Source organism: Triturus cristatus, chromosome 3_2 (assembly GCF_964204655.1).
Source record: "Triturus cristatus chromosome 3_2, aTriCri1.1, whole genome shotgun sequence".
NCBI lineage: Eukaryota > Metazoa > Chordata > Amphibia > Caudata > Salamandridae > Triturus > Triturus cristatus.
Window position 1 is genome coordinate 895,473,603 of NC_140584.1, and position 27,942 is coordinate 895,501,544.

General features: G+C 43.6%; 1 protein-coding gene across 1 annotated transcript in view; it reads left to right on the forward strand.

The window, feature by feature from the left end:
- The first annotated feature begins 19,432 nt into the window (after positions 1-19,432).
- Positions 19,433-27,942, forward strand: part of TRPV3 (transient receptor potential cation channel subfamily V member 3) — a 96,475-nt gene continuing 87,965 nt past the window's right edge. Inside the window, exon 1 of the mRNA XM_085649327.1 lies at positions 19,433-19,710. The gene's annotated coding sequence lies outside the window, so the exon portion shown is untranslated. The remainder of the gene's footprint in view (positions 19,711-27,942) is intronic.

The window sequence follows — 27,942 nt, forward strand, 5'->3', positions numbered from 1 at the left end:
TAAATAATGAAAGTATTACTTTCCTAGTTGATACTGGTGCTACTCGATCAACTGTCAGGTCAGCTGATGTTAAGAACCTTCCTCTCTCGGATGAAACGATCCAAGTAGTTGGTGTCACCAACAGACAGATTAAAACTTATCTTACAGAGCCAGTGAAAGTTATTATAGGGAAATTTTCCGAAATGCACCGCTTTGTTGTGTGCAATACCAGTCCTGTGAATTTATTAGATAGGGTTTTGCTGTGTAAGATGAATTGCACTATATTCTGTAGCCCTGATGGGATAGCCTTTCAGACCCCAGATGAAGATGTGTTGTATAAAATGACAATGGCAAACAGGGAAAATGAGGTTACTGAAACCTATGCTGTATTTAACCCTGATGAATTACCTAAAGAATTGAAACAGTCTGTAAAAGCAGAAGTTTGGGATTTCACAGGAGAAGATGTGGGATTAATGAGAAATGTAGATCCAGTAAAAATAACAGTGAAGGAAGGAGTAAGCTATCCAAATGTCCCTCAATATAAATTGACACCTGAAATAATTGAAGGAGTTACTCATGTGATTGAGAAAATGATAAAACAAGGCATTCTGAGAGAAATAATGAGTAGTCCATGTAATTCACCAATTATGGGACTGAAAAAGCCTAATGGGAAGTTCAGGATAGTACAAGATCTGAGAAAGATAAACAAAATTGTTGGGTCTTGCTGTCCTATTGTACCAAATCCATCTGTGATTTTGTATCAGATTCCCCATGATGCAGAATGGTATACTGTGATTGATTTATGCCATGCTTTCTTTTCCATCCCATTGCACCATGACAGCCAGCAAATATTTGCGTTTCATTTTGGCGAACGTATCTTGGCTTGGTGCCGAATTCCACAGGGGTATACAGAAAGCCCCTCAATATTTAATCAGCTATTGAAGAAGTCTTTGGGAAGTCTAGAAATGCCTGAAAATTCAGTGTTAGTTCAATACATCGACGAACTTCTTGTGGCGTCGAAAACCCGTGAAGCTTGTGAGATAGACACTATAGCCTTGCTGAATCATCTGGCAGATGGAGGACTTAAAGTGTCACCGTCAAAATTACAATTTTGCAAGAAAGAAGTACAATATTTAGGCCACAATATTGAAAAAGGACTGAGAAAGATAACAATAGACAGAATAAGGATCATAAAAGGAATGAGAGCACCCATGACCCAAAGAGAAGTGAGAATGTTTCTTGGAATGGTTGGATACTGTCGTCAGTGTATCAGCAATTTTTCATTGATTGCAAAACCTTTGGTACGTCTGACAAGAAGTGTTGTGAGAGATCCCATTGATTTGCACAAAGAAGAACTGGCAGCTTTTAAACGATTGAGAGATGGGTTGTGTGAAGCACCTGCATTAGGTATGCCAGACTATGAGAAAGAGTTTGAGTTTTTTGCAGTGAGAGGAATGGATGTGCACTCTCTGTTCTAATACAGAAGCATGGAAAACTGAGGAGACCAATTGCATATTTTTCATCAATGCTGGCCCCAGTAGCTGTAGCCCTACTTGGGTGTTTGAAAGCAGTGGCTGCTACCTGCCGGAGTTTGGAACAGAGTGAAGGAATTGTAATGGGATATCCTGTGAAGGTGTTTGTACCTCATGATGTGGCAATCCTTTTAACAAGGAGTCGCACTCAGTATATGACACATAGTCGGCTGACTAAGTATGAGAAAGTCATATTAGGTGCAACGAATGTAAGTCTTGTGAGATGTTTGAATGTGAATCCTTCAACATTGCTGTCTGATGCTGAGACTGTAGAAGTCAGAGATGAAGCAGATCACGACTGTCTGGATGTACTCGATTTCTGTACAAAACCACGACCTGACATAAAAGATGTACCTTTACCAGAAAGTGATTTTGTCATGTTTGTAGATGGGTCTTGTTTGAGAACAGATGATGGAGTGTTGAGTGCAGCATATGCGGTATGCACAGTTGCAGCAGTGATGGAAGCATTCTACCTGAAAGGAGTAAAATCGGCCCAAGTAGCTGAACTTGTTGCTTTGACTAGAGCATGCAACATTGGGAAAAGTGTGAGAGTGACTGTGATAACTGACAGCCAGTATGGCTTCGGAGTCGTACACGACTTCGGTCAAATATGGCTGCAGAGAGGGTTTTTGACATCAAATGGAACTCCCATTAAGAATGCTGAAGTGGTTGGAAAATTGCTTGAGGCGATACAGCTGCCTAGGCAATTGGCTGTTGTGAAGTGTGCTGCCCATAGTCAAAGTGGTGATTACATCGCCACTGGCAATAAATATGCCAACGACATGGCTCAATACTGTGCACGTAATCAGAATTCCATTAACAGGGCCAAGGAGAAAGAGGTGATTTCTTGTTCTTTGATGTTTACTAACATTGTGGGCACCTGGGAAGAAGTGAGACAATTACAGGAAGAAGCAGGAGATGAGGAAATGAAGCAGTGCGTAAAAGCAGGATGCGCACCAAGACAGAAGGATCATGTGTGGGTCTATCGGGATGGAAGACCAGTTATGCCTGATAGCATGATGTCTGTCATGGCACGGATGTATCATGGTCAGGGACACATAGGGAGAGATGCTATGATCAGGTCATTTAAGCAGACCTGGTACAATGCAAAATTCAGACTTGTAGCAGAAAGTCTTTGTCAGAGATGCCTAATATGTCAGCAATACAATCCTGGAAGAAAGACAGTAGTGAGCCTAGGCACAATAGGTCGAGAAGGAGGGCCTTTTACCAGAATGCAAGTGGATTTCATTGACATGCCTCCCTGTAACAGGTTGAGGTACGTTCTAGTTATGGTCTGCCAGTTTTCTAGATGGGTAGAGGCATTCCCAACAAGAAGAAATGATGGAATGACAGTGGAAAAATTACTTTTGAGGGAATTTATCCCTAGATTCAGATTCCCAGTAACAATTGAATCAGATCGAGGAGGACATTTCCATAATGAGATCATAAAATTGATTTGTGAAGCATTGAATGTACGACAGAAACTACATTGTGCCTACCTCCCAGAAGCTTCTGGTGTGGTGGAACAGATGAATGGACTATTAAAAACAGGATAGGGAAAATGTGTTTAGCCACAGGTATAAAATGGCCTGATGTCTTGCCTCTGGTACTCATGACTATTAGATCAATTCCAGACAGAACTACAGGGTTGAGCCCCCATGAAATTATCATGGGTCGGGCGATGCGACATGTGTTCATACCAGTCAACAAGCTGATGACTATAACTGATGACATGGTGTTGGAATACTGTAAAAGCCTGGCTGACGCAGTTCATTCCGTGTTTAATCAGGTTGGAGCGGATGCCACCACCCTTGAAAAGAAGCAAGCCCATGATCTGCACCCAGGGGACTGGGTGAGAATAAAAGTACACAGAAGAAGAAACTGTTTGGTACCAAGGTGGGGAAAACCACGACAAGTTATCTTAACCACAACAACAACTGTGAAGTGTGCTGGACTGAAAAACTGGATACATGCAAGTCATACATTGAGAATTCCAAATCCAGTGGATAGCACAGAAAAGGAGTATTTTGATGGATCTGAATCCAGTACTGAATCAGATGACGGAGAGCCAAAAACAAAAGAAAACCCTGAAAAGGGGGGAATCAGAACCAAGTTTAACATTTGTCCCTAGAAGTATTTCCTTGAGAAGAAGGTTACAGATTTCTGATACCAGCTCAGACTCAGAGACTGAACAAGGAACTCAATGTTCTAGAAAAAGACAAGGAAAAGACAAAGGAAAAGACACTGAAGAGACAATAAAAGAAATGACTGAAAGAGAAGTTACAGATGAAAAATTTAGAGAAATTCCACCTGAAATAACACATTTAGATGGACAGTTGCCAGATACAGAGAGAGAGGGAAAGATTTCTGCGGAAGACCCCCGAGGAGGTGTAGGGAACTCCAACATCCAGTCAGAAGTAGGGACAAGTAGTCAGCAGGAAGATTGCGTGCCGGAGATACGAGGAGAGACAGAAGTAGGGAAAACAAAAGAAGTGGTGGGAAAAGAAGTTTTTGAAAGTACAAAGCAAGTTGAAACGGAATCGGAGGAAAGCGAAGACGAAGTACCTGAAGGTCGAGTTCTAAGAAAGAGAGCTTGGAGAACTGAAAAGAATGATAAAGGAAGTAAATTGAAAAGAGCAGCAAAAGACGACGTTTGGCCGAATAAAATAAAAAGACTGAGATATCGACTGACACAAGTAAATTCACCAAGGGCTGAACAGGTGAATGAAGTGACGAGTCAGGAGAAATTAAAAGATGAAGAAACCATTGTAATTAAAGAAAGCAAAAGGATAAGAAAACCCAACCAGAAGTATAAGTCACCATAATGGACGTATGTGGCCCTGCCTGAAGTGAAAGAAGAGGCGGAGAGCCAAGGAAATCCAGAGATGATTGTGCCAGAAGTGGTTGAGGAGGACGAAGAATCGGAAATCCTGAGAGTTATCTTGTCCGATATTGGAGAAGAAGCGGATGTTCAGGACATTCTGTATTCAGATCACGAGGGAAATGCGAAAGATGATGAGATGCCAAACTGAATGAGACCAGAAAGCTGCTAATGGAAAGATAACAAAATACGGAAAAAGACAAAAACTGATAGACCCAAGTAGGTGCTTAGAGCCTTGGGTTACACAAACTAGTTGTGAAGTAGAAGAGGCTAAGTCAAAAGACACTGTCCATTTTAACAAAAATGGCAAACACAGATAATAGAAAAGGTAGATGTATATTTTTGCGAAGATGGTGTAAAATGTGTTGTTGTTGTACAGGATTACTAATGCTTCTGTGGAGCATACTTGCTCTCCTGATCTCATTTAAGGTTACTATAGATACAATAGAAGGATATAGTGAAAACAAAACTAATATAGAAAATATTCAAAAGGTAGTTCCGACTAGAATAGATAAAAACTATTTACAGAAAGACAGGTCTATAACCGATTTTTCTAATAATGTGTTTTCGAAATTGTTGTATGACTATGTAAAGACAATGGATGTAAGGGACTGATATGTTTGTATGCAGTTACCTGCCTCTGTATCAGAGGGAGTGACTTATCACCACCTTCCAGTAACTTATGGAATAACATGTAGTGTAATAGCTAGTTTATTTTACCAAACGGGTAAATTAGAGTATTATTTTTCAGATGTAGATAACATATTTTCACAAGTACCATCAATTAACAAGCTAGACAAGGTAAAACCTGCAAAGGTGTTAGGTGAATTTTTCTTAGAGACTAAAGAACTAACATTAGAATACATAATTAAAAACAATTTGACTTGCAGTTTAAAGAAAGAGTCTGGGATGTAGAAATGGAAAAACACTTGAATGGTGAAGCTAGTCCAACTATGGTTTTAGATTGGCCTCAGAAAGGAAAATTGTGTATTAGAAGGAATCAAACTGCATATGATAATTAGTTTGTAGGTAATAGTGAGTGCCATGATACATACCAAATCATGGGTGGATGGGGATTTAAAGGTGGAAAAGATCCAGTTTTTCCTGGATTATATTTCATTTGCGGGAGCAGGGCATATTATCGTTTGGCAGACCATTGGTATGGCACATGTTATGTAGGCCTGGTTTTCCCGAAGATTTTTAATATGGATAGAGGAGAAGATTGTGTACATAGTTTAGGACGTAGTAAGAGAGAATCTTGGTTAGAAATTGTGGGTGACATCTTTGGAGCATTGATACCAGCAGTGGGAATATCTCTGAATGCAAACAAAATTAGAAGACTTTCAACAGTAGTGGATCGCTTGTCAACAAGCACCGCTGGAGGATTTTTATTGGTGAACACTGAAATGGTTGCCATGCATGCCATGGTAATGCAAAATCGACTTGCCCTTGATATATTATTGGCAAAAGAGGGTGGAGTCTGTGGAATGCTGAAAGTTCAACATTGTTGTACTTACATTCCGGACGAAAGTACAGATTTGAAAATTTATATTAAAAATATAACTGAACTGTGTGACGAAATTGCACCACTGGAGGTTGAAGGTGTTTGGGAAAAGATTGGAAAGAAAATATTAGCTATTAAAGATTTCTTAGTAAACTTAGGTAGTACCTTTTTAGGTAAAATCTTATTTCCATTAACCTGTGTGATTTTCATAGTATTAATAATAAAATTAGGGTGTATCTGTCGTAAAGGGGATAAAAGTCAGAAAAAGTTAAAAAGAGACAATTTAAGGAGAAAAGGTAAGAAACAAGAGAGAGAATTTGAAGAAATAGAATTAGAGGAAGTTAAGGAGAGTATGTATAAGTCAGCAAAAAGAGAAGAGACAGGGAAACTGAATTATGAATGAAATATAAAATCACTTTTAAACTCCATAAAAGAAATACAACATTTTGATGGTGTGGTGATATAATCACCAAAGGGGGGATTGATGGAGCGGGTAGTACAAACATTTGTATACCCCCCCCCCCCCCTATTTTTGCATGTTCATACTAATTAGAATAATCTATTAATTGTAATAATATTAATGTGTTTTGGGTGGTACTTATCCAACCTTACTAATGTATGAATTACACGTGGGATTTGCATTTTGCATGGCTAAAATAATTTGTAAACTAATTTACATACGCATACTAATACTAGTAAAATAGAATATTGCATGATGTATGTTGCTTTGTGACGTAATTGTAAGTTGCACCAGATGACATCATTGGTTGAATATAAACGCTTTAAATGTCGCCATTATGCTAGATAATTAGATACACATAGGGGAATTAGTGAGGGTTAAACATTTTATTCGTTATTTCCATGTTTTAATTACTTTTTGTGTTTGTTTCGCTTAAGTTGACTGATTGGGCCTATGACAAAATGGCCGACCAACGTACACGACGAGACAGCTACCATTCCACGAGGTTTCAGACCAAGTGCGCATGTCCCAGGCTCCTGAACAAGTGGCCTCAAGATGACCTACACAGCCTGTAACCGAACAAGGTCACGACTGGACTTTTGCCAAGAGCTTTAACAATGGACAATTTTGACAACCGGATGGATCATGTCTTTTTTTTTTTTGTTTTTTGTTTTTTATTTGCAATTTGAACACATCAATACAAAAAGAATCAGCACAAAAACATATCAAACCAGCACAGAATACAGTACATAAGATTAGGGAGAGACTTATAAAGAGACTTATAAAAGCAGGTTTAAAATCTTATGACCCTAGCTCGGCTGACTACTGACCGTCTCCCTCCAGGTTAATATCGGGGCCCACAATCTATTTCCAAAATCCCGCATTTTATTTTTACTTTTCAGATCATACAGGCATCTCTCGATGTTATGAATGCTCAACAGTCTAGAGAGCCACATTTGAAAAGAAGGGGGCGATGTATCTTTCCAGCCTGAGGCAATTAAAATCTGAAGCACCGCCACAGACATAAAAACCAACGCTTCCTCAGCCTATGCCAATTTCTGCTTATGATCACATCCCAATAACATCAGGGTTGGGGATAGATCGATCTTATGACCTAGCAGCCCCTCCCAGAACTTTCCGACTTCCCTCTGTAATGAGGACAATGAGCTGCAATTTAAGAACATATGCAACATGTCAGCTTGCCCCCGACATTACATCTAGGGCATCTATCATCTACCCTGACCCCCCAAGCAAATAGTTTGGCGGGAGAATGATATAAATTAAATACGGTTTTATAATGCTGGGCCCTCAAGTTTGTAGATCTGAATACTTTTCTGTTCAGAGTAAGGGCCAGATCAAGATCTACATCAGGGTCTCCCAATTTCAAAGCCAAAGCAGCCTCAGTTTTTTCCATATCATCTTGAAATTCTGCGATTAACTGCTTATAAACCCATTTTATCTTCCTACGTCCCACAATTAACAATTAGAATATGGGGACCTCCCCCATTGACGGGGGTTTTGGTCTCAATGCCTTTAATGACCGTATGACTTGACCACACAAAAACCAGTGATTAACCGAGATACCGAACCTTTGTTGGAGGTCATCAAAACCAAGTGGTTCAGGGCCCCCCCAATTATCCCGAAGGTCCTAATGCCAAGATCCCTCCATACCTGCAAATTCCTATCAGCCCTCACATAAGGGAGTAGACTAGAGTTACACAGGTGGAGATAACGATTTACCTTTGGGATTTTGCAAAACGTAGAAATAGACCTCCAAACCCCCCAGACCCCTTCCAAGATCTTCAGGCGGGGCCTCTTATAATATCTGTGGTCGGCATCACGCCACAGCAACCCTATGGCCTCTTCCCCAATTAACAGCTCAAAAATAGAGGGTATGTCCTGAACTGCCGAATTAATAACACCAGGAGTAATCTTATGTTGAAACAGGATGGACTTTTGTGTCAAAAGACAGGACCAATGATATAACCTCAAATTTGGTAGGTCCAACCCTCCCCTCTCCCTAGGAAGCGACATATGGTTTGTAGACCGCCTGATCCTGCCATACTGCCAAATAAGTCTTATAAAAATAGAATCCAAGCTTTTAATTAGTTTATCCTCCAAAAATAGGGGTATGGCTCTAAACAAATAAAGAACTCTATGAAATATTGACATTTTAAAAACATTTACCCTCCCAATCGGGGAAAGATGAAACACATCTATCCTCTTCAGCTCCTTTTCGATGGATTTCAGAAGTGGGGGATAATTCTCGGCTATTATTTCCTCTACTGAGGCATTAATCTTAATCCCTAGATATGTTGCTGAATCCACATATCTCGTGTCGCTTTTGATTAAATTCCCGGTACAGATAATTTGGGTGTTGGATTCGTTTAGAAGATAACCCAACCGCTTGCCAAACTCCTCTGCTATTTCGACCAGGGCCATAAGTGCCTGCTGGGGATTGGTTGTAATAATTGCCAGATCATCGGCATCGTCCAAGATTTTACTAATATGGCTATTACATACCACCGGGCTAATCCTGGGGGACCCTATTATTTTCTGGATAAGGGGGTCAATGTACAATGCGAAGAGGATAGGGGAGCAAGGGCAGCCTTGGCGAGTGCCTCTCTTAATGGCTATCTTCTCAGAGCTCTCTCCCATAACCACCAACCTCGCAACCGGATCTACATACATTGCTTTGAGAGCTCTGATAACTTTCTCCCCGAATCCTCTCCCAACCAGCACACCCCATAGGAAATCCCATACGACCCTATCGAAGGCCTTTTCTGCGTCAAGCAGGATCATGGCCATCTCCCCTCCCCCTGCTACCTGGGCATCGAACAACGCTATTGCTCTTCTAATATGGTCCGTAGTGCTGCAGCCCGGAATAAACCCATGCTGCCAGGGGGAGACAAGGCCACCAATGATCCTGCCCAACCTCTTCGCCCAAATCTTTGAGTATAATTTAGTGTCCGCGTTGATTAGCGAGATTGGGCGATAGGAGCCTAATTTCTCACGGGGTTTCCCTTTCTTATGGAAGACTACAATGTTGGTTTCTCGCCAAGAGGCTGGAACCACTCCTGTAGACATTATTCCATTAAATAGATCCACTAATAATGGTATAATCACTGGTTCTAAACATTTGTAGACCTCCAGAGGGAACCCATCCGGGCCAGCGGCCTTACTGGAAGCTAGCTCACGCAGAGCCTCAATTATCTCACCCCCACTAATATCCTTATCCAGTTAATCCTTCTCCAAAATATTGAGACGGGGACCATTATCCACCACCTCGACCCCCTGATTGTCATCCCGCATTTCCTCATCATACAGGCATTGGTAAAAGTTTTTAAAAGCCTGTATTATCTCATTTGTCTGCGTAAATTCCTCCCCATTTTCTTCAATCAAGGAAATAATATTCCTAGCTTTCCCCTGCCTTATTTCCAAAGCTAAAACTCTGCCAGCCTGCTCTCCCGTTTCATAACGCCTTGGCCTTGGATGTTTGGTACTCTCCCGAAGCCTTCTGAGTAATCATCTTCTGAAGTTCTGCTCTAATTTTCAGCAATTCGCTCTGGCTCTTGCTACTATCCCCTCCGGAAATTATATCTCTCATATGCTGTTCTTCTGCAGCAGACAGGGTACCCATTAACCCCTCCACTTCCCTCTTATCCTCCTTTCTTATCCTGGCCCCAATGCTTATAAATTCACCCCTTAGAGCCGCTTTGAATGACTTCCAAACACCATTCCTGGAAGAGCTATACCTATTGGCAGCAAAAAACTCATCTACCCATTTCAACATATGCCCGGTGAATCTTATATCTGACAATAAACGTCTCTCAAAAGTCCACCTGGCCCCGACCCTGTCATGTCCCGATATTTCATAAGACAACATCAGGGGATTGTGGTCAGACAAAAATTTCGGGAGTTTCGTTATTCCTACTCTATTTATTTCATTAGAAGAAATAAAAAAATAGTCCAATTTAGTGAACTTCTGATAGGGATTTGAAAAATAAGTATAACCGGGTTTTAACGGTTCTTTCGTACCCCATACATCCTTCAACCCGTGTGAATTGATAAGGGCTTTTATTGCCCTGAAAACTCTTGGTTTTCGACCCTGATACACGACAGAGCCACTCCAGTCAGAGGAGATATTCAAATCTCCACACATAATTATAGGGGTTGGCCAGGTAGCTAGCTCTAATTCTAGGAAGTCAAAGAGCTCTGGATCATCTTCGTTTGACCCATACACTACACAAAGTGTCAGGCCCCTTTCTAGTTCCACTAAAACCCATCTACCATAACTATCCGACTTAGTCCGCCTGACCCCTCCCAAATTTTTTTTAATAAAATTGCAACTCCCCTGATTGTTGAAGATTGGGTAGAACAAGCAGCCAACTCAAAACCACTAAGAGACATAAGGCTCCTTTTAGACCAGGGGAGGTGAGTCTCCTGAAGACAGAGAATATTGATTCTATTATTCTTAACAAAGTGGGCCAGCCTTAAACGTTTCCTCCAGTCGTTTAACCCACCTATATTAATTGAGCAAACCCTAATGCAAGCCATCTTGACGCACTATTTGAACATAACAATAAACCTGCTCCTTAAACTGCTTCTGTATCGCCAAAGCCATTATCTGGCTAAGAAAATAAACAAGATGAAACAAACTGCAATTTTTCCCCTTAATTTTTCCCCTTTTAACCCCCGAACCCCTACCTCCCTTCCTCCCACCCCGATCACCCACCCTCCCTTTTGCTGTGCCTCCCCCGACCCCTCCTTGGTGAAGCGCTCAGACCTAGTCTGTGCATATGATGGAGCTGCAGTGGGCATGTGAGGACAAACACTGAGAAAACACAATAACTGATACCCTTTATAGCCCCTTAGCATAATTTTAACTATATACTCCAGACAAAATGACTCGGATCCCATCCACCCCCAGTACATGTATAATTATTTTCCACCCAGTTCCAGTCCAGTAACTAATCGACCTTCTTGCCCAGGGAGACCAGATACTCCTTCGCTTTAATTTCAGACGAGAAAAAGAGAGTCCTCCCTTCATTAATCACTTTTAACTGAGCCGGATTTATGAGATAGGCTTGGATCCTCTTCTCCTGAAAGGGTTTAATCATTTCCCTCAATCGCCATCTTCTCTCCACAGTCGTGTGGCAGTAATCAGGACGAACAAAGAAGGAAAACCCATCGCCGCTCCTCCTAGCATCCGGTCTAGCCTTTTCTGCAATGGTCTGTCTCAATATAAAATTACCGAAAAATATCAAAACTGCTCCGGGTTTGTCACCTTCTTTAACATTAGACCGAGCCTTAAAGGGGGTGCGGTGGACTCGTTGTATTTCTATAGACCAATTCCAGCTTGAAAGCTCTGGGAAAGCTTGCTCGAAGAGCTTGATGATAAGTGCCCTTATGTCCGACCCTTCCAACCCCTCCGGAATCCCCAAGACCCTCAGGTTGTTCCTGCAGAGCCTGTTCTCCATCTCCTCCATTTTCCACTGTAGGTCCACAACCTGGGAACTTTGGGCGTTGACATTACAAGTAGCGGCGGCTACCTCAGCCTCCGTGGATACCACCCTCTCTTCTAGATTGGTTACTCTGTCCGCCGTATTAGTACAGACTTTCGAGAGCTTCCTTACTACTCCCTGCATCTTCCTCATGGCGGCCTGTGCCTTACGATTATCCTGGCGTGTTTCATCTCTATGGGCGAGTATCTCCTGATGTATAGTCTCCAAGAGTGAGCGATGAATACTACCCACCGCAGGTCCACCCTGCAGGGCTAAGTCAGGAGAGTGATCCCAGCTCAGTTCGCGGGTAGAATGGCCAATTTTCGAAGACTGGCTCTTGACCACCGGAGGCTGCACCAGCGTTAACGGAAGACCATCCTCAGAGTCCGATTCTGAGCCTAAATAGGAGCTACGTTCTTCTACCTCGGACCATTCCGCCCCATCAGAGACAGAGAAATAATATTCGCTCGGCACTTTCTCCTAATCGGTAGTCATACCAATAGGCATCGGATCAGCTTTCTGTGGCTCGTTGTTTGCACCACGGCATTCTTTCCCCATATCTAAAGATGTTGTGGTGACCTCCGCAGGGGGGGGGGAGGGCTCACCTGGGAAAGCTTCCATATCTGGAGGGGCAGATGGCGGATTTGAGATGTTAGCTGAAGATATACCAGTGGGGATGGCAGAGTCATTACGTTCTTCAAAAGTCAAAGAAGGTTTACCAGGAAGAGTATCCGCCAGTAAATTTGCACCGACCCCGACAGCCTTAGGGCCCTTCTCCTTCTCCTTACCTACTTTAGGGAAGATATCCGCGATTGAAGCTGCCGCGAGCCGGGTCCTGCCTGCCCCCTGCTGCTTTCTTTTGGTTTGTCCTGCTGGTATCTGGGGTCCTCGCTGGATCTCACCCCCCTCAGCCTCGATCTCCTACTTCTGAGATTTTTTCCCGTAAAGCGCTGATTTGGAGCCAGCAGCCACTTTGGGGGCCATGGTATCCCTCTGCGTTCTCGAAACCAAAGATCTCCTGCAGAGACTGCCGAGACCGCCAAGACTGCCACTTTCGAGCTTTCCTGGCCGTAAGCTGCACAATGCCACTCTCCGCTGCCTCTGAACCTGGCTCCGCCCCTTCTCACGGGGCTCACGGAATCCGTGGACAAACGAGAGAGCCGCGAACGCGGCCAGCGCTAGACGAAGAGCCTGTCTAGAAAGCCGGCACCCGGTAAGTGCCGTCGGCATAGCGGGGTTTCGTAACTGTAGATCCAGAACAATATTTGCCGAAATCGGGTCGGACCGTGTCTGCAAAAAAAAACTCCTAGGGGCTTAACTCGTTGCCCTCACTGCCCGACTGCATCGGCCTCCGTTACGAGGCCGCCATCTTGCTTCCGGATGGATCATGTCTGATGGTGTGACATCATAGACTTTGGGAAACGGACGATCTTAACCAACCAATCAGAACTGCCCAAAACTGACTTTCGTTACATTTTGTCAGTAATTTCATTATAAAAAGATGGTAGAATAGTGAGTTGTGCGGACCTTTTCCTTTTGCCTGACGTTATGCTGACGGAGAGGACGGTGACACTGCAGGACAGCTGTTTCCCTGAATCTTTGACAGACTAAATTGCTGCCCAATTTCCTGATGAACTGAGGACTATCGAACTGATGGGCATTGATTGATGCGTACACGCTAATGGTCCAAACTCAATCTTTGGGACTGTAGCGTGTTGCATGACGACTTGATTGACTTAGAGGACGACTAATAGCCAGATTAGGTAAAAATGGTGTTCTGTGGTTTGAATAAGGATTTACTAAATTCTTACATTAATTAGATAAACAATATTATTGATTAACAAGCAAATGTGTTGGGTTATTTATTGAGAAGGAACAGATTAAGATTTGAATATAAATGAAGGAGGATTAAAATCACTTTTCCAACTCAACTAATTGATCCATTGGCTAAGTGGAAGGAATATCTCGTGGTTCAGGTTTTAGATGTGCTGGATTAAGGATATTTAGTGTATGTTTATGTAAATAAATTTCCTTTAGGTTATAAGGTATTCCTTTCATGTCAGCGTTTGGAACACTCATCTCTCCCGTAAGAGCAGACCAATGAAGTGTGAGTGTAGGTGTTATGGGCCCCACCAATGAATGCATTGAGTGAATGCGTTAGTGTGATAGTTGGTCTGTGACGAAGGGAGGATTTGAAATTCCACGCTGCAACAATCTATCTTAACACGCCATCAGCCCAGTCTGTGTCCAGGCTACCACCCTCCTTGGAACCTATCCCACCAAACTCACTCAACCTCTCTTCGCTTACATCCCATCCGCCACACTTAAGCCCCTTCACCCTCCCTCCATCCCTGGCTTCTCTCTCTATGCTAATTGGTACACCACAAGACCTCATTGATTCACTCCTTCCCCCTGACTATTTTAATGCCGCCTCTGTCCCTTCAGCTATCCTTTGAGGCCCCACCCCTCTGCCAGAACTCTCCACACAACCCCTAACCAACAACCAACACTCAGACTGGGCCGCTCGTCTTGATGAAATCTCTATCCATCAGCGTCTTCTCAGGGATGAACTCCAGGAATTGAAAGCCATCACTATCGAACATCTCCCCCTGCACAGAAGTTTTAGTACCCTAGGGACCTGACCCATCGCCCTTACTGGCACAGTTCCTGCCCTTGACACGCACACCTTTCACCATACCTCGAAAACATTACCCCTTCCAAACACCTCCTCCCGCCCCAGAAGACTGAAGGATGATCTCTCAACCAGCGATATCCGTGATCTACTCCTCTCTTATTCCCACCCATTAGACTCTGACTAGGTCAAATCCAAGCCATTCACGCAAGCCATTACAGAGAACCCTCCCACAACCTCAGAGGCATAAATAGTGAAAACCTCAAGTGCGTTAATATCCTTCAGACTCCTACTTCCCACTCGAACGACCAATTGAAATGCGTAATTCTCAACTGCAGATCAGCTAGTAAATACGCCCCCGATATTTATGATCTCATCCTAACTAACGAGCTTGATATCATTCTCCTCACGGAAACCTAGCTAAATTGCTCTACCACCCCTATCCTTGACCTTCTGGTTCCGTCGAGCCATGACATAATTCGTATGGACAGACCTATGAAACAGGGTGAAGGAATAGCTTGTATACACCGAAATACACTCTCGGTTTCACAGTCTAACTAACACTCCGACCTCCAGCAAATATCGATGCATCAATATTTCTAGCAAAAACATCCGTGTCTACAAACTACACACATTCTACCACCCCCCTGGAGACAATCTTTCCTTCAATGAGCATTTAATGAAAATCATCTCATCCAATGACAACCCTCCAGTGTCCCAAATCATCCTGGGAGACTTCACCCTCCACTGGTCTAACCCAAATGATCAAACAGTGAACTGTCTTAAATCCTTCCTATTGGATCATGAGCTGACACAAATCTGTGAGAGTCCAACTCATAACAAGGGTGAAACTCTGGACCTCATCATATCCAAAGGTAACACCATTATCCCATGTAACTGGTCCGACCACTACTGCATCTTCTTCTTTATTAACGGGGAGGTGTCCCCGAAGAGGGACCAACCCAAGAAAACGAAGCAATGGAAAAGGACCCTCAGAAACATCAACATTGAAGAGCAACCTATTGTAAAAATACCTTGACATCCCAAGCAGACATAAAGGGTGTTCATGTCCTCACAGATTTCTATAATTCCTCTATATCTCTGGTATCCTGGACGCTATAGCCCCTTTACAACAAAAAAACTGCCTCCTCTAAAATCTCCAAACCTTGGTTCAACAACAACCTAAACTCGGAACTCCGTCACCTAAGGGCAGCGGAAAGATCCTGGCGATCCATACCATCTACCGAACATCTAAACCACCTTAGATCTGTTAGGAACTCTTACATCAAAGAAATCAAGATTGCAAAACCAGACTTCTTAAGATCCCAACTTAATCAAGCCAAAAACCGCCCCAAGAAATTTCAAAATTGTTAAACAACAATCGGTCAAGGCACCCAACCACCCTGACCTTGGTGACGACTCTCCAGCATGTGACGAATCGGCCGCCTTCTTCGCTGAGAAAACAAAATGCATCAATATCAACCTAGAATCAAAGAGGGCTCTTCTTCCAATTTCCGAGATTGCTGCTCCACTTACCCGTCAGGAGTGGCTCGTTCATCCTAGCGTTAGCCCCAAGAACAATGCCTCTTTACTCCCCTCAGTGAAAGCAACATCTACAACACTCTTCTGGTGATCAACCCATCTAACCACTTCAGCGACCCTCTACCACCTCACATTTTCAAAGAAATAAAGGCTGTCATCGTCCCCATATGGGTAAAGATTGTCAATGCTTCACTATTGCAAGGCTCCATCCCCGACTGCCTAAAAGCAGGGCAGGTATCCCCTATTCTAAAAAAACCTAATACAGACAGCTCTGGCCTTAATAGCTTCCTTCCTCTCTCCAACATCCCCACGCTGGCAAACCTTCCAGAAAAGTGCGTGCAATCTCAACTCTACTTCCACATTGAGAAATTCCAACTGATGGATCAACATCAATCAGAATTTCGGAGAGGTCACAGCACGGAATCTGCACTCACTCACATCATTGATGACATTTTAAAATTGCTAGGCCAAAATGAATCATGCCTCCTGTTTCTCCTTAACCTATCTTCTGCCTTCGACACTGCTAATCACGACAGACTACTATCCATTCTAGAACACAGGATGGGTCTATCAGGGTCGGTATTACAATGGTTTACTTCTTTCCTCCACAACAGATCCCAAAGAGTCAAGATGAATCAATCCCTATATCAGCCCTTTACAGTAACTTTGGGGTTCCACAGGGGTACTCCCTGTCACCCATACTCTTGAATTTATTCTTCGAACGTTAACAAATGTTTTGAATTCCACAAACATTCTTTTTCATATGTATGCAGATGACACCCAACTATATCTGAAAGTCACCTCTCCTGAAGACTTCATTTCACTCAACTCCACCTTGATGAACACTCAGAACTGGCTAACTGAGAACCACCTCATGCTCAACACCTCGAAAACAGAATTCCTTCCCATCACTCCCCCTAATCACATTCCCAAGATCGACATCTGGGTGAAACATCTTACAGCCTTCAACTGCTCTCCCCACATTATTGAATCAGCTAAATCCCTCAGAATCACACTAGACATGCACTTGAACCTGCAGAATCATATCAGCAATGCAACCAAAGAAGCTAAACACCAGATGAGTATACTAAGGAATCTCAAACCATTCCTTACACAGGAAGACTTTAAATGGGCAGTTCAAGCTCTGGTATTGCCAAGTCTAGACTACGGTAGCTCCACGCTCTGTGGTCTTCTCAAACATATCTTGGCCCCACTGAGCGCTTCCATTAATGCCGCAGCCAGATTGATAACTGGTACAAAAAGAAATGATCACATATCCCCAGCCCTAAAATCCCTAGACTGGTTGCCATACGAAGCAAGAATACAGCTAAAGATTGCTTGCATGACTCACAAAGCCCTTCATTTCAAGACGCCCGTTTATCTGGCTCAAAAACTAGAATTATCAGGAGGTTGCAGACCATCACGAAGTGCAAGTTCACTGCTCCTGAATCCACAGATTTTCCACAAAAAGAGAATGAGTCACAGAGCTTTCTCAGGCATTGCCCCGAAGATTTGGAACTCTCCTCCCCCGCAAGTCTGTTGAATCTCATCCACCGCTTCTTTCAAAATAGAAGTGAAAAAAATCCTAATGAACAAGTTTCTGCCCTGAAGGCCCTTGCTCCTCTGCCTACTTACTGCCCTCTATTCTGATGCTTTGATTGACTACTACATTGATGTACACCTGGGAATCCCAGCGCTAGCATGCTACGCACATATATGTATTGAATGTTCTTCTCCCACTATTGTATCCGCCTGACCCTAAATGTGAAGCGCTCTGATACCCGCCTGGGCCCTGTTTGCAAATTGCACATATATGTAACTAATGTTCTTTTCCCACTATTGTTGCCTACCTACCCTAATTGTAAAGCGCTCTGAAAGCCGCCGGGGTCATGTACGCTCTATACAAAACTTTAAAAATAAAAAATAGAAAAATTAAATTAAACAAATAGCTCTGCTGTCCAATATCTGAAGTTCTATTTGTGTGTATCTATGAGGTTCTTTCATACTTGTGCCGAGCTCCCGCGAGCATGGCCTGAGATACCTAGACCTGTGCATTCATGTGGTCTTAATTACGGCAGTTGCGTGTCAATTATATACAGAAATATTGTATGACATAAATATGTGTCTTAAATATTGTTTACATAAATATCACCCGTGTGGATAGATTTTCTATTATTAATTACAATGGAGTGATAGTTTTGTGGATGACTTTTAGGACATGATATTACCAACTCTGCTCACATATAGCTACACTTCTAAAGTATTTTAGCATAAAAGAAGAACAAGCCCTTTAAGATGTGCCCTTCTCTTCTACCAGGAGTCCTAATTGGGGGCCACATAAAGAGATTTTCCAATGGCAGTGAAAGGGTATCAAGGTAATGGGATTACCAGAGGGAAGCATGCTCCTCCATCACATGCATTGTAAGCTGGGGCTGAAAGGAAGAGCTGTATGGCGACAGGGGGACTGAACGATATGTGCGAGCGTCAAGGCGCTGCCTGGAGGGGGGACCGGAGTGACATATTCATGCATAGCTCTGTGAGGCGTGCCTATGTCTGGGCACTCCTTTAGGGTAGATAGCTGCTGACAAAGAGAGGCCACAGGGATTTCAATGCTGGCCTGCCCTGAGCCTTTTTATACATGTTTAGGTTTTCATCTTGCCACAAAAGGGAGGTAGATTTGAGTCTATACCACCGCAGGGCTCAATATTTTGCATGCATGTATTGGCATTTATACCCCGCAAACCAAGATGGAAAGCAACCGCAGCGCAGTACATTATATGGACAGGGGGTTTGTAAGACGATTCACCAAATCAGGTGCAAGTGGGGATTATACAAATGCTATTCAAACAATAAAACGTAGGGAAAACTACAGCTATTTGCCAAGAATCGCGAGTTTAGCGCCGAGGCCGGGATTCGAACCTACACCCATAGGTCCTCAAGTCGGCCGCCAGAAAGCCCATCTCGGGGAAACCGTCTCAGCTTTGGCTTTCGGTAGTTTACGCCGAGGCTTATTAGGCTATCACTAAAAGTATACATGTGGGGCACATTCCTGAAAGGGGATTACCTGGCCGCTTCGGCAGCGTGTTAGGTGTTGCCTGACATGAATTCCACTGTCATGAAGAGTTCATTAGGATGCAAAATATTTACATAACACAGGTGTGCTTCAGCACCCTGGAATGTCAATAGCATCCCTCGCGAGGTGCGCGTGCCACCGGTGGCGGAAGCGGGAGGCACGTTCCTGACTGTGTGCGCGGCTATTATTATGAACATACAGCTGCTACAGTGTCGGTAAATATCCAATTAATATTGCTCATCAAGTGGTCCAACCGGAGTTGTGTGTTCTTCGGCATGTTATTTACAGTGGTGCCGCGGTGCCACCTCAGTCAGATGCCCGGCGCTCAACAGGTTCGACCAGCGCCGACTTTCACCCGCTCGCTGAAGTACAGGGCTGTACCATTTACCCGGGAGGATCCAGCTGTGAGCAGACGAGACCCGGAGCTCCACACAGGCACGGCTCTGCAGGGTTCAGCGCCTTGGGATCAGAGGGCCCCAGTGGAGTTTATTGTTGGCAATTTGGCACATTGGATTTAGAAGCCGGGAGAACCATTCCCAGCTCCCCTGTCTTACCAGTTAGGGCTGTCCGGGTCAGGACTGCAAGGGAAAGGTCCCAATACAGGTGAGTGAGCGCCTGGTGTGCGTCTGTCGCTTGTTACGGCCCCGGGGTATACATTAAATTCAAGTTTTGTTTAAGTTACGGAACTCTGAAGAGATCCACAGAAAAACAATTAGCAAATAAACATATTCGCATATAGTCACATGATATGCATAGGGAACCCCAATCCTCGTTAAACCTACCATAGAGTAATAACCATAAAATCAGTATACATTAAAAAAAACTTACAAAAGGTAAAAATGCTATAGCAAAACATTTAATTGGAAGGCCCATAAAGGGACTGTAGTGGTTCCATTATCGATTGTATAGATAGCTGCAAGCATATGGGCCTCAACCATTTTCGGCAGCGCAATAAAAGCACTGGGCAGGCAAATAGGACATGGTTCAAATCTTGAATCCTGTTATGGCAGAAATGTCATTCAGGGGAGATTTCATGCCATTTGGCCAGGAGGGGGTTTGATCGGAAGCATACCCAACCTCAGCAGGATCCAGGAGCGCCTCAACCCGTGAGGCAAGTTCCAATAATTGTATGGGCGCACACCATTTACTGTGATGGAGTTGGTTATATAACGGAAACCCCTTTTTTAACGTCATCTGTCCGTGTCCAGGAAAAAAGTTTATTGCACATGAAGCCTGTTTTCGGGTGGCTTTTTATTTGTGACACTGTTAACGTGAGGACAAAGTTGGGTGCTAAATGTAACTGATCAACAGCAAAGAGGAAATTTATATATACTATTGACTTGCCCTTTTTATTTTCTAGGATTTTCATTCATAGCTTAGTGAGTTTTCTTTACTCCTCGCTAAGCAGGCAACCCAGCGTAATATCCCAGCCAGACCCTGGACATATGCACTTCTTATGCACATTTCCAGCCTATCACAGGCCAGCTTCGGACCCTGATCAGGCCTGGATTGGGGTTAATTTGCTCCCCAGTTCGCTCCTACCCCATTGCCAACCACTGTCGGAGCAGCGGTGATTCAGTGGCGCGAATGCCAGGCCTGGTCCCGCTGCTCCCTGCTCATTGGCCTTGAGGTCTCTGTGCGTCACTAGCGGTCTGCGTCACTTGTTATTGGTTCTTTCTTCATCCATCTACATTAAGCCAATTGAATTCACCAATCAAGATTGCATTTTTTTGGCGAGTGTACTTGTGGGAATTTTTATGTTTTAAAATTTGCTCTGGTAAATCCTAACGTTTGTTTGGTTTCATGCTGGTTGTATAGAGGTAGTGCAGGTTTAAACATGATCATTCAACATCTTTCACGCTAAACAAGATGGAGGAATTCCACAGCTAATAACACTTATTAGAAGCCAAAAATAGTGATAGAAAAAATACTGAGCCCCAGAAAACTGTAATGAAGACCGCCTCAGAGCAGTTAGGCTACAGTACAGACTACAAAATATTAAAAGAATTACAGTTTAAATATTTGTAAGTAATGTGCATACATAGTATGTTAAATGTATTTCTGTAGTAGTTTTACTTAAAATCGTTTTGAAACCTGAACAGAAGACTTTACTTATTCACACATACACACCGCTTTCGTTTGAGAAATCCAGAAATTTGATCCAATTAAATCTGTAAACAAAGTTTCAGGAGAGAGTCAGTACCAGAATGATGTTTGTGTATTCGCAAACATATTCGATGTAACCTCGCAAATACGCCTGTTGACGGACCTGCTAACATTGTCAAAGGGGTCCTTCGAGTAGAAAATGTGTCCATGCCGGTAGCCGTATCATCAAACGAATGTGTGACGTATGCTGTAAAATTCGGGCCAGTGCTTCTGGAAGCGTGACAAATCTTAGGCAGGAAATGCCAGCGTGGTTTATTATAATTCCTGATATGTACCTACATTAACTGGAGTGGCTAAGACGCCGGCCCAAGCGCTTGTAGGGAGGGGAGCAGCCGTGATTAACACAAACTGGGACAGTGTACCAGCCGCTTCTGGGGTGTATTTTATGCATGTTTGGGCCATGGTTTGGTAATCCGTTCTACACACAAAACTGCCACCACCGATTCAGCACACACAAAGCCTGGATTTCCCTCGATAATTCGAGATATGGGAATACTGTGGTTGCTGGAACTATGCCATTATTTCCTTTTTAACTTGATGGCACTAAATATATATATATATATATATATATTACCTACTGGCGGTCGCCAGTAGGTAGTTATAGTTAGGACCACGTTTCCATAGGAAAACCTCAACATTCTATTTGGAATAACTTTGGCGCCGGTTGACGAATCCTCGCGAATTTCTCAAAATAGGTGGGGCGCTACGCTCCGCTCCTACCCTGAAAGTCTCGGGGGGATCCGTCAAGCGGGGGCTGAGATAAAAGGGGGGTCCAAAAACGCGTTTTTCCCATGCATTTTTCCATAGGACCTTTAGAACGAGCTACAGCCCGAACGGCTGAACAGAATTACTCAAAATTTGGCAGAGAGGTAGTCCCTAGGTCAAGGAAGTGCCTTTTGTAGGTTTGGTGTAAATCTGTTCAGTAGATTCTGAGAAAATCAATATATATATCTGAGCCCGCTTACGGTACGCTTACCGTACGCTTACGGTAAGCGTACGGTGGCGTGCGCGAGCGCGATTCTGATTGGCTCTTAGATCTTAGTAAACATTCGAATCGGTCGAAACCAGGAAGCGGCGGCCGCCATTTTGTGTATTTCACTCTGAAAAAAAAGAGTGAAAACAAGGAAAGGGGGCAATGAGGAGAGTTACAGACCCCCTAACATTTGTAAGGGGGTCAAAGAAGGACAGAAAAGTACAAAAAAAACATTTATTGATTTTAAAAAAAATCACGGGGTACGCGTACGGTAAGCTTACGGTAAGCGTACGGTAGAAAAAAAAAAAAAAAAAAATGAAAATCAGATTTAAGTGTTTAGATATTAGGGGGCTCTAAAAAGAGCCGTTGTGTTTATGAAATGATTTTTTAGTGGTACCTACAAGTAAGTACCGATGCAGAGTCTAAGGTTCAAGAGGAAGACTCTGTTCCCTTCATCATTGAAGTGCACACCATCTCCTCTATAAATGTCTTGCATGTCATAACGCAAGTTGTTGTGGTAAATGGCACCCATACCATAGTCACGGAGGAAAGCAGAAACAGATTTGTTGACGTGCTTTCTTGCTTTGTCATCGCACCGCGTGCCCACCGTGCGTGCACGGCACTAACTGCGTAAAGTGGGCGCGCGGTGCGCGAAGCGCACCGCGTGCTCACTGTGCGCGCACGGTGCGCGAAGCGCACCGTGCGCGCACGGAACGAACTGCGTTAAGTGGGCGCGCACGCCACGAATGGCGTAAAGTAACTTAGCATTTAAAAAACCGTACAAATTCACTGAAAAAACCATAGGTTTCACACACGTTATAGTTAGGAATTAGCATTTAAAAAACCTTGCAAATTCACTGAAAAAACCATAGGTTTCACACATGTTATAGTTAGCGGAAATTTTACTGATAAAAAACCAATGAAATTCCCCCGTTATAGTTAGTGCAGGCAACTATAACTCACGCGACCGCAATCTTCTGCTGATGACATATGTGTCTTTATGAAAAAAAAATATTTGTAATATATGTATAGCTAAAAATGTATGGAAGAAGACATGGGCAAATAAGTGTCTAAATACAGTATTAGCATCAGCAGAGGATTGCGGTCGCGTGAGTTATAGTTGCCTGCACTAACTATAACGGGGGAATTTCATTGGTTTTTTATCAGTAAAATTTCCGCTAACTATAACATGTGTGAAACCTATGGTTTTTTCAGTGAATATATATATATATATATATATATATATATATATATATATATATATATATATATATATATATTCACTGAAAAAACCATAGGTTTCACACATGTTATAGTTAGTGGAAATTTTACTGATAAAAAACCAATGAAATTGCCCCGTTATAGTTAGCGCAGGCAACTATAACTCACGCGACCACAATCCTCTGCTGATGCTAATACTGTATTTAGACACTTATTTGCCCATGTCTTCTTCCATACATTTTTAGCTATACATATATTACAAATATTTTTTTTTCATAAAGACACATATGTCATCAGCAGAGGATTGCGGTCGCGTGAGTTATAGTTGCCTGCGCTAACTATAACGGGGCAATTTCATTGGTTTTTTATCAGTAAAATTTCCACTAACTATAACATGTGTGAAACCTATGGTTTTTTCAGTGAATTTGCAAGGTTTTTTAAATGCTAATTCCTAACTATAACGTGTGTGAAACCTATGGTTTTTTCAGTGAATTAGTACGGTTTTTTAAATGCTAAGTTTTTTTCCCTTATAATAAGCCCTGTACATTTGGTGGCCTACGGCCACCAAAAGCACAGGGGGTGGGGTAAGTGTGGATAGTGTTTTTTTCCATTGTAATAAGCCCAGCACATTTGGTGGCCTTCGGCCACCAAAAGCACAGGGGGTGGGGTAAGTGTGGATAGTGTTTTTTTTATTTTTATTTTTTTACCGTACGCTTACCGTAAGCGTACGGTAAGCGTACCCCGCGAAATTGCCGAAAAAAAAATAAAACCGTTTTTGCACTTGGGGGATGTTTGGGGACTCCCTCAACATGACTATGTGGGAGGGAGTTGTCAAAACAGCCCCTTTACATGTTTTTGGGCTTCCGATTTTAAAAATCTCTCTCAGTGCGAGAGACAAAATGGCGGCCGCCGCTTCCTGGTTTCGGCCGATTCGAATGTTTACTAAGATCTAAGAGCCAATCAGAATCGCGCTCGCGCACGCCACCGTACGCTTACCGTAAGCGTACGGTAAGCGTACCGTAAGCTGGCTCAGATATATATATTGATTTAAAGGCTATTTTCTCAGAATCTACTGAACAGATTTACACCAAACCTACAAAAGGCACTTCCTTGACCTAGGGACTACCTCTCTGCCAAATTTTGAGTAATTCTGTTCAGCCATTCGGGCTGTAGCTCGTTCTAAAGGTCCTATGGAAAAATGCATGGGAAAAACGCGTTTTGGGACCCCCCTTTTATCTCAGCCCCCGCTTGACGAATCCCCCCGAGACTTTCAGGGTAGGAGCGGAGCGTAGCGCCCCACCTATTTTGAGAAATTCGCGAGGATTCGTCGACCGGCGCCAAAGTTATTCAAAATAGAATGTTGAGGTTTTCCTATGGAAACGTGGTCCTAACTATAACTACCTACTGGCTATCGCCAGTAGGTAATACATATATATATATATATATATATATATATATATATATATATATATATATATATATATATATATATATATATGGGAGGGACAGGTCCTAAGGTGAACATATGCTGAAACTTTCACCACCCAGGTATTGTATCGGCTCTGATTCATGGACCACGTGTTCCTAGTATGGAAGGGCGATCGCCAGAGTGCTGAGACTGTTATTTCAGAAATGAACACCAATGATATCGATCTTAAATTTACATCAGATATTAGTCAGCAGAGCGTAGCCTTTTTAGACACTAACAATATATGTGAGTGGTGACAGGCTTGAATCTACCTTGCATAGGAAACCCACAGCAGGTAATGCTACATTACATGCAAGGAGGTCACATCCTAACCGTCTTATCAGGAGTCTCCCCTATGGGGAACTCCTTAGATTGAAGAGAATTTGTAGCATTAGAGATGAGTTAGAAAAATGTACTCATGACACAATATTGAGATTTAGAGAATGAGGATACAGTGAGGCCACTTTAAAGGAAGCCTGTGAGAAAGCAGACCTTGTAACGAGGGAAACCTCATTTACAAGAAGGAAGAGTAAGAAGGTAACAGATCCTGAGTCCAACATTACTGTTCATGACAAAGGAAGTGCAGCCCCGCGTTTAATCACAACGTATAGTAGACAACAAAGGCAAATGAAAGCCATTATCAATCAAAATTGGCCGATACTAATGACAGATGCGGTACTTGCTCCTTCTTTGACCACTAAACCAACAGTGGCCTTCAGACGAGCAGTGTCCATGAGGGCACAATTGGTAAAAATAGCCCAGAAATAACATGGAGGACAACATGGCTCCCACCAAAACAGGTTTTTTTAAATGCCCGTCATGCCGTGCCTGCAAATTTGGTGCTCATAAAACCCACTCTGAAACACCTTTCAGTTCCAAACGTATCCCCATCAAGGGCCACTATTCGTGCCGCACTGAACATGCAGCGTATGTTCTTACATGCACGTGCGGTCTGAACTATACTGGCAGTAGTAAGTTGCAGGTACATGTAGGCATACTGCCGCATTCAAGGGCAATTGTAAACAACACAGCACCGATACGGTTGCACGTCATTTCCAGAAGGAGCATGACAATCTCAAATGCCGATCATATTATGTGATAAATGCAATTCGTAAACTGCAGCCAGGGGGCAACAGAGAGCGCACGCTGAGGCAATGAGAAACTCGCATGAATATTGAATTTGACAGTAAGTCCCCCGGAGGACTCAATAATACGGAGTACCTGCACAACTTCCTATAATCAGATAACCGGGTGCATCCTTTATAATCAGTACACAATTTAGCGTTAGCAGCATAGTTGGTTAACAGCTCACTCCGAAACTAAGATAATATAAGATATGAGATTATGAGCGGTTTTAGAATTATTTCATTTTCTGATTTTTTTTACATATAAAACATTATAAACATTATAAAAAAATCCCCATAAAAATTATCGTATAGATGTGTATATTATATATGAGCATCTTTGCACTCTTAATGTACTGTATAGCACAATGCACTTTTTTTGTGCATGTTTTGCACATAACGAGTTATTATTGCACAATGCACTTTAGGAGGTAGTAAGGAGAAAAGACATCTTATACGTAGATCTAAAGTGGATAAGGGGAACTTGGATATAAGTTGAAACAAATTACTAATGTTTTAATAGTGTTGGGAAAGCGATAAAACAATGATCAGGCCCTCGACTGGATCCACTCCTTCCTCTCCATGTGGGAAAGGGGGTTGGCATCCGGCCCCAAGACACCATCAGTTCCAGAGGGTTGTACTCTGATAGGGTTTTCCCTAAATATGTGGCAATAGTGACGTGAGGTAGAAGTGAGGTGGTGCAGAGTATTTAGTCTAATTGCACATGTAGGGTGTGTGGTGGGGAAAAGAAGGAGTATTCACGCATTCCTTCATCACACCTACGCCGGGCATCTTAAAGAGTCCGTCCCTGTACCCAGGTCTGCAGACCTTCGGCCTGGCGGATCGAGCCGTACCCGTAAGGAGGGGCTTGAACGATCAAGGTCCACATCAAGCCTTGCATTGTACTCCCCTCCCAGGATCCAGGGATGCATCGTCCAATCTGCAATGACCATGGACAGGTGTGCGAGGAGGATGTCCTGCTACGTGTTTGAGACTTACGTACTTCCAAGCACCACAGGTAACCCATGTAGGGTGTCCTGCCGTGGAGTGTATCTATTGTGTGTGTCTATTCTAGAGTCCAAGGCCATGAACGGCACCCCAGAATGGACCCATAAAGCCGTTCCCCATGCAAAGGCAGAGTATGAGGCCCTTCTCCGCAGCGTGTGAGCCTCTGAAGGGGTGAGGTGTGTCTCTTGTAAGCACACTATGTGCGCTGTCGTCGACGCAGCTGGGTATTCCATGGCTTTTGTGTATGGGTCTCAAACCTCTAGCAGGTCACCCCACAGGACTGTCACTGCGCCGCGGCCGGGACGTCCTCAGGCTCCTTTACCCACATCGCTGCCGAGCCACTGCAGGCCCCGCAGACAGCTCTCCCTCGTGTTCTGCAGCCCCATGTAAGTTGGCGGGCCTCTGGCTTCCGAAAGTGGTGAGGGCCCACCCGGGGCCGACAGGCACCGCCGGTAGCATGGCTGCTGCCTCTGTTCTTTTCTCGCCCTGCATTAGGGCGGCATTGGGCCAACGCCGGCAGCCCCACTTCCGCACAGGACCCAAGGAGCGGGCCAGTTGCAAAACTGCACGGCCCCACGGGTCCACTCCTGCAGGGCCGTGGTCTCCCCCTTGCACCCACAGCAGAGTGCAGACAAGCCCCGGGGAGACAGCGCGTTTCCAAGGCTGTGACATCAGGCTCACATTTCCCCCACCGTGGACAGCGCGTGGCGCCCTCATACAGGCGCAGGAAAGGGATTGCCAGGCCCAGTCTAGGGACCTTTCTGATTAAGCAACCGTCATCTTCGACAGATGACCACACCCGTCCCCAGCACGTCTTTAGACTGATAATGTGCAGAATAATGCCCGTCACGTCCTCAAACAGTCCCATTTGCATG